This window comes from Eleutherodactylus coqui, chromosome 1, assembly GCF_035609145.1.
Source record: "Eleutherodactylus coqui strain aEleCoq1 chromosome 1, aEleCoq1.hap1, whole genome shotgun sequence".
NCBI classification, from domain to species: Eukaryota; Metazoa; Chordata; class Amphibia; order Anura; family Eleutherodactylidae; genus Eleutherodactylus; species Eleutherodactylus coqui.
The window spans coordinates 228,825,126-228,832,005 of record NC_089837.1 but is presented as its reverse complement, the minus strand read 5'-3'; the positions used below and the strand labels follow the sequence as shown (position 1 = coordinate 228,832,005).

The following is a 6,880-nucleotide window of genomic DNA, read 5'->3' as shown; positions in this document are numbered from 1 at the left end:
TCCCATGCTTTTCAATGGTCTGGAGAAAAATCGCAACGCAACGCAGTTTGCGAGCGTAGCGTTGCGTTTTTTTCACATCGCAGTAGTGGAGACAGAGGAAAGGCGGGCATTCATCACAGGTGCTGTTGGGTGTGGCTGGTTATGGGGATTTCCCAGAAGCGTGGAGGCGGGAAAGAACAGCAACTTAATCAGGGTGTGTCATAACAGCAGCAGCCATTTCACACACATCTTGCCAGCAGCATGAGCACCCCACGTATAGATAAGGAGTGCCTAATTGCCCTTGTGCAGGAACGCCCCTGCATTTGGGACACCAGGACAGAAGCTTTCCACGTCAGAGCCCTCAGGGATGATATGTTTGGCCTGCATTGGCTGCGGTGTCGTTCCCAAGCACGCCTAAAAATGCGTAAGTACCAATGTGCTTATTTTTTAAGCCCAAATGTAGCTTTTGCAGGAATGTTTTGTATGTTTATTATGTTTCAGTCTCACATTGCGCATTGTTTGTGTAGCGTTGTGTGTGGAGGCGTGCGTGCTTGTTGCGCTGGGGTGTGTGCTGTTTGCTGTAGATGCCTTGTCCTTTTTTTGTTTTCTTTTCATGTTTTTTGTCTGCTTTTGTGGCTATGGACCCACATTGCAATTCAGTTAATAGCTCATTTTAAACGTTTGTTTGGGCAGGCATCAAGCAAAATGGGCCAGGCTGCTAGGCATGCAGATATTGCAGCAACATTGCTTGCACATGTGTTTGTGCTGTGAATTTACCTTTTTGTACTGTTAGCATGTATTAGGAGGTGCTGCGTTAGTCCTGCGCAATGTCAAAATCAGTTCTTCTGTTCTTTCTTCTTTGCCTTGAGCAATAATGGACCACATAGAGATGTAGTGTGTGTGTGTGTGTGTGTGTGTGTGTGTGTTTCTGCACCCCTTAATGTGCCTGTTTTTTGTTCACTTAAGGACCATGAACTTCTTCTAGCTGTTTTTTGTCTTTTGGGCCCCGTGTTTGAACCCCTGCCGTTTGCATAGATATGAAATATGGTGTATAAGATGTCATAGTAACATGTCTGATATCTAGTACTATATAGACGTATTTCTTCGAGAATATTGTATTTGAACCGCGTTATAAACGGCCGCATATACGATGTTTCCCCAAAAATAAGACAGGGTCTTCTATGAGGTATAGGCTTGTTAATGTATTTGTGACATGTATATCTGTCTACACAACATCACACATTCATGCAATGACTAACTCTCATGGTTGTTGTTACAGTGAGGGAAGCAATTTTTTTTGTTTGTTTTTTTCCTATTCATTATGTGTACGCCAGTCTGTGATGCTGCGTCATGTAGTTAATTCACTATGTATTTATGTATTTTCATAGCTATGTCTAGCCTAAAGTTATGAAATAGCTCTGGGAGACTATAAGTTGTGTGTTTTTCCAACGTAAACACTTTCCTGCTATAGCTGCACGCTGCATAGGAGTTTGAGGCCACCTTAAATAACGGTAGTCACTGTAGTGAGTGGCAGAGCTGCACACAGAAAAGTAAGACACAGCAGTTCTGCTGGATCTGGGGACTCCTGCCGTGCACATGGCCACACCCCTCCCCCACGTGTGTTAAAGTTGGGAAAGTGGATGTTCCTTTCTATTTTCAGACTCAGGCCTCATGGACTGATGTCTATGAGTCTAGCAGAAGCCATGAATGGTTAAATAGGGCTCATGGCTTCTTATTGGGGTCAACAGCTGTCACAAACATTTAATTACTCCTTCCACCCACTAATTGATTTCCCAAGCAGGAGGTTTTTAGCTCTGCCTATATAACACTTTGGGTGTTGGTTGTAAGGGCCACACCGCACCAGGTAAACGAACTGGCAGTAATCCTAGAAACAACTGGTAAAGCGCTGTTGCATCAGCATACGTGTGTTGCCCATAGATTCCAATTAGAATTTAAAAAGTACACTGTAATGTAATGGGCTTGCCTTGGCTGCAACTTATATATGTTTCTCTTTTCCCTCTCATAGTTGAGGAACTACAAATGAAGTGGCGGAGCGTACGCGACACATATCGAAAGGAGTTGGGCAACAGGCTGCCAAGCGGCTCAGGACGGCGCCGCAAAAGGCCCTATTACTTGGCCCCAGCACTATGTTTCCTGCGCCCTCTTATGGAACCAAGGCCGTAAGTGCTTTAATTCTTAGATGGCAATCATGTTTGGGGTTGGGTGTGTAAGCAACGGGTCCTATATGAAACTAACTAGGCCTGTAAAACTGGCATATAGACACAGTAATTTGGATGTTTCTTATCTAGGTACAATGACCATGACTCACAGGATTATGTGTGCTGCTACCCTCGTTCAGCTTTAGCAAACATTGCATCATTCAGATTTTTATGAATTGCCAGCCATGTTATTGTCTTAAACAAATAAGTGCCTCCAGATGTCAAGAGTATTTTGTTCAGGGCTTTAACAAGCAAATTACTTGTCGTCAGCATTGTAATCTTTTTAGGCTGACACCTTTTTTCTTCTAGTGTTTTTGTAGATATTTTGTAATATTACAGAGACACTTGTTGTTAAGGTTTGCCTTCCGTTCCTTGAAACACCATCCTTGCCGCTATTGTTGTATTGACTTGTTGCACTCTATTTTAGAACTGCCGATAATCTGCCGGAGCAGCAGTCGCACGACGAAGCCACCGACACGGAGGCCAGCTCCCCCACCATATCACTCCACAGTGATGGACTCGAAGCCCCAGAGGCACCCCCTGCTCCTCCACCTCCTTCCGAAGAGACTCCCCCACCAGCTACCCCCAGGCGAACCCCAGCAAGAGCCTGAGGTGCCCGAAGAGCCAACATAAGGCAACATGTACCATTTGCTGGGCGGCTAGTGGACAAGGAGGTTCTTGATTATTTGCGGAGGCAAAAGTAGCTTGACTGGGCTGACACGATGGGGCACTGCATTGCATCTTGTGGCAGGCGCATATCCGAAGAAATCCAAATCGAGTTGCTCAGTGCCATCATAGCTCTTATCAATGTTTCTCAAGATTCTGTGCGCGGGAGGGCACTGTTTGCGGGAATTTGGCAGTTTGCCACAAATAACACATTCCCACAAACAGTGTCCTCTGCCACCAGGGGCCATAATCAAGAACCTCCTCGCCCACAGCCGCAGCAACAACCTGGTATGTTGTTAGGGGTCCACAGACGTGGCCCATATCGCCATTTGCTGGAATGTGATGCAGGGCCCATGGATCTGCCCCAGCCAAGTCGGAGAAACACTGGCAAAGCAAAGTTACCTTCGACGGTCCCGCCTTTGTCAAATGAGGCAGGCATATTGCCACCTCTAGTTCAAGCCAGTATCTCAGTCTTTAAAATAAGGTTAGACTGAGCATTTTGTATTGTAGGCTCTATTGTTATTTTAACACATTTTGTGTGAAGCATTTTTGTAAATGTTATTTTACATCTTATTGGGCAAAATACCCAACATTTTTGTATCCGTTGCAAATAGCATGATTTCCTTTTTACATGTGGCCTTGCCGCGCAAGACGCACAGTTTTTGAAAAATAAAGGATTTTGTTTGCTTAAACTTTGTTGTGGTGACAACATATTGAGCCTGATGTAATAAATTGATTAAGTGACGCTAGGGATTCCGTTTGAAGCACTAATTACAAGGAGCTGCAACACTTTGCCAAGTAAACATTTATTCCACCAGCCTTCACATCTCAATAATAGTTATAGAACTGTAACATAACAATTGACACACACTTCTATGTAGGCTGTGCTTTTGTCACAGTTCAGCAACGTCAGACTGAACCTCCTTTGCCACAAATGTTCCATAATGCCTAAGTGGCGAGCAAGGTTTCAAACACTGCAGATGTTTTACCAAGAGGGCACACTTCATAATGCAGAAGAAGTGAGTTTGTGGGCTTTTTGGGTACATACACTATTGTGCTACATTCATAAGTAATAGAGTTAAAATGCAGTGCTAACACATTAATTGTGTGTACAAAGTATATGCACAAACAGCACACAAGCATTTTGCAGCATTCTGAAACATGGCCCATTAACAGCCAATTTTTATACAGCAGAACAAGTTGCTTAAATAATAATTATTATGTCCAGCCACTAAAAACGCTTTACTCAACTTGCTAAACATGTGGATGGTGCTGCAGTTGACCAAGCACTGGCAATTTGGTAAGCATTATGGCACAATTTAGGCTCTAAACTTTCACACGTGTGCAAAAACATATTTGCCCTCTTGCCTATGCAAATGACTGGGTGTAATTTTTTTACACAAGGCCACAATAACAGATTTTTCTTATTGAGATCTAATCCAAGAACATACTACCATTTTTTGGGCCTTGTATGGGAGCGTTACCATCATTGTGAGCAAGAAACACTAAAGAAACTAACAGGTATGTACAGCGCTATATGGCTGTTAAAGGGCGGAATGCTTTAGGTGAGACATTGCATAGGCCACGACAGCAGAAAGGCTGGAAATAAACAGTAAGACCACCCCAAAGGATGGCTACCAACAGCAGAGCTGTCTAGACTCAATTCCTAATGTATTCCCAAGTCGCCCATTGTTTTGGAATGGGTTTATATAAATACTTTGTGTGCGCGTCTGAAAACAAAGAAACCCAACAAACACATAGTTTCACACTGTCATTTATATCATCACATTTCACACTTCACATCAAAACATCAAGGCGTAAAATAAATATTGACTACCAGGGTACATACAGATTACAACTCAGAATAGGCTCACGCCTTTAGAACAATGAAATGTTTTGATGGCCTTTGCCTCAGAAAAAAATAAATTATTTTAAACATTATGCAATAAGGTGCTTACTGTTGGTCACGCCTTCTTAGTACTCTGGCTTGCCATGGTACAGAGCCCTGTGCAGTTCCAAAATAATGTGACAAATTGTCCCTAATGCGTACCCCTACTGTTTGAGGCTGCGTGGGAGCATTACCAGAAGGCAAGGCATCAAGGTTTGGAACAAGGCGTGTTAGCTCATCAGACAGTGATCCCTCTTCATGGCGTACAAAATTGTGCAACACTACACAGGCCTTGATCACTCCGACTGCACCATCTGGAGTGAAGGGAAGGGTCCGTTCTAACACGCGCCAATGTGAGACAAGGACACCAAAGGTACATTCCACATATCGTGGGGCACGTGAAAGGCGGTAGTTGAAGATCTGTCGCTCAGGCGTTAATTGCCTGCGGGCAAACGGTCGCATTATGTGTTTGCTTAGGGGAAATCCCTCATCAGCAATGAAACAATATGGCATTAGAGGGCCGGCTGTCTCCGGCAAGTTTCTGAGCGGTGGGAGAAATAAAGTGCCTTCCTGCAGTCTCTGGCCAATGCGGGAGAAGGAAAAAGCTTGTGAATCAGCGGTACTTCCATAGGCCCCAATGTCAACTAAAACAAACTTAAAATCCGTGTCTGCTACTACCAGAACCAACACTGAAAAGTAATGCTTATAATTAAAGTACCGTGAACCGGAGTGGGGAGGCTTTCTTATACGCACATGTTTCCCATCTAATGCACCAACACATAATGGGAACTGGGCACGGGTGTGAAAGCCATTTGCGATCTCGAGCCAATGTCCCACTGTTGGCTGGGGAAGATATAGGGGCTGCAGTCGGCGCCAAATAACTTCACATGTATGATGTATAATTCGGGAAATCGTCGTGTAGCCCAAGAGAAATTGAAATTGGATGGTAGCAAAGGAATCACCGCTTGCAAGAAACCTGTCGGGGAAAATGGTGGTGAAAACATTATTTCCAGTTGGCACATCAAATTAAAGGACAAAAGGGGCTGACGACATGTGGCTACGTGGAGTTAAGTCATTAACTGAAATATAACTAGATCAAATAAATCACTAACACCATCCATGAACAAGGCTGGATTATTATTTGGAAGATGTGCAGTAGCACATTAAAGCACTCGCTGCACCAAAACAGCACTTGAACAGAGGTTTGGCTAAAGGTAGTGGCAGATGTGGGGCAAATGCTACCATGGTTGCCAATCAGGATAGCAATGGTCATTTCTGCAAGGAAATTAGCTAATGCTGGGGCCGTCAAAGGCATTGCCCATCCACGGATGCTACTGCCTTTCGCATAATTTTGCTAACATCACTGCAGAAACTAATTATGGACAATCACAGGCATAAAACAAGTAGATAACCAGCTTTCAACAAATGCACATACATTATAACAATCAACACTCCTAACCGGAAGAGGGAGCAGGTGGTTGCCTTGTCAGCCATTCCCACCATCATTGCATTTATAGCAGCTACAATGAAGCACACATCCTCTTCTGAATATATACATGTTTTTCATCAGTAATAAACGGCCCTAAGGGAATGTACATAGATGCTGGCAGAAGGGGAGATGGTCTTAAGCTTGGTAGTCACTGTTGGAAAATTAGATGTTTTTCAAGGGTTGAAGTAATGACTCACAATGTACTTAGGCAGCAAGCGTAGGAAAAAGGTGTACGAAGGCAGAATAGATGTCACACATGAGGCCAAAGGATTGGCTATGCAATGAATATTACATTATGGCCGCTAAGTGAAACATTAAACTAAATTGGACATTGGCCACAAAGCTAGCCTTGAGTGCTAGCAAATTATTGGCTGTGGCAAGTTGCAAACATCATGGGGGGGGGGGGGAATGCCCAAACAGGGAACTTGAGTCTGCAAACACGTGTACAGGGTACTTATAAGTAATAGAGTGGGTAAACATGAATCAAACAAACCTCAGCGTAACTAACAAACGCTCCTCTGCACATATGCACTTCCGCAATCGCGTGTCCTGAAATGTCAAGTCAGCACGCAGAAGGGAAAGCAACATATCAAACATTGCCACCGAAACTCTTGCGTAAGCCTCAAATTTGCCAGGGTG

At 43.9% G+C, this 6,880-nt stretch overlaps 1 long non-coding RNA gene across 1 annotated transcript; it reads left to right on the top strand.

Annotated features, from left to right (window-relative positions):
- Positions 1-245: 245 nt before the first annotated feature.
- On the top strand, positions 246-3,556 carry LOC136611488 (uncharacterized). Its single transcript, XR_010790282.1, has 3 exons — positions 246-403; positions 2,006-2,159; positions 2,626-3,556. It is a non-coding gene; the product is annotated as an uncharacterized lncRNA (long non-coding RNA).
- The last annotated feature ends 3,324 nt before the right edge of the window (positions 3,557-6,880 follow it).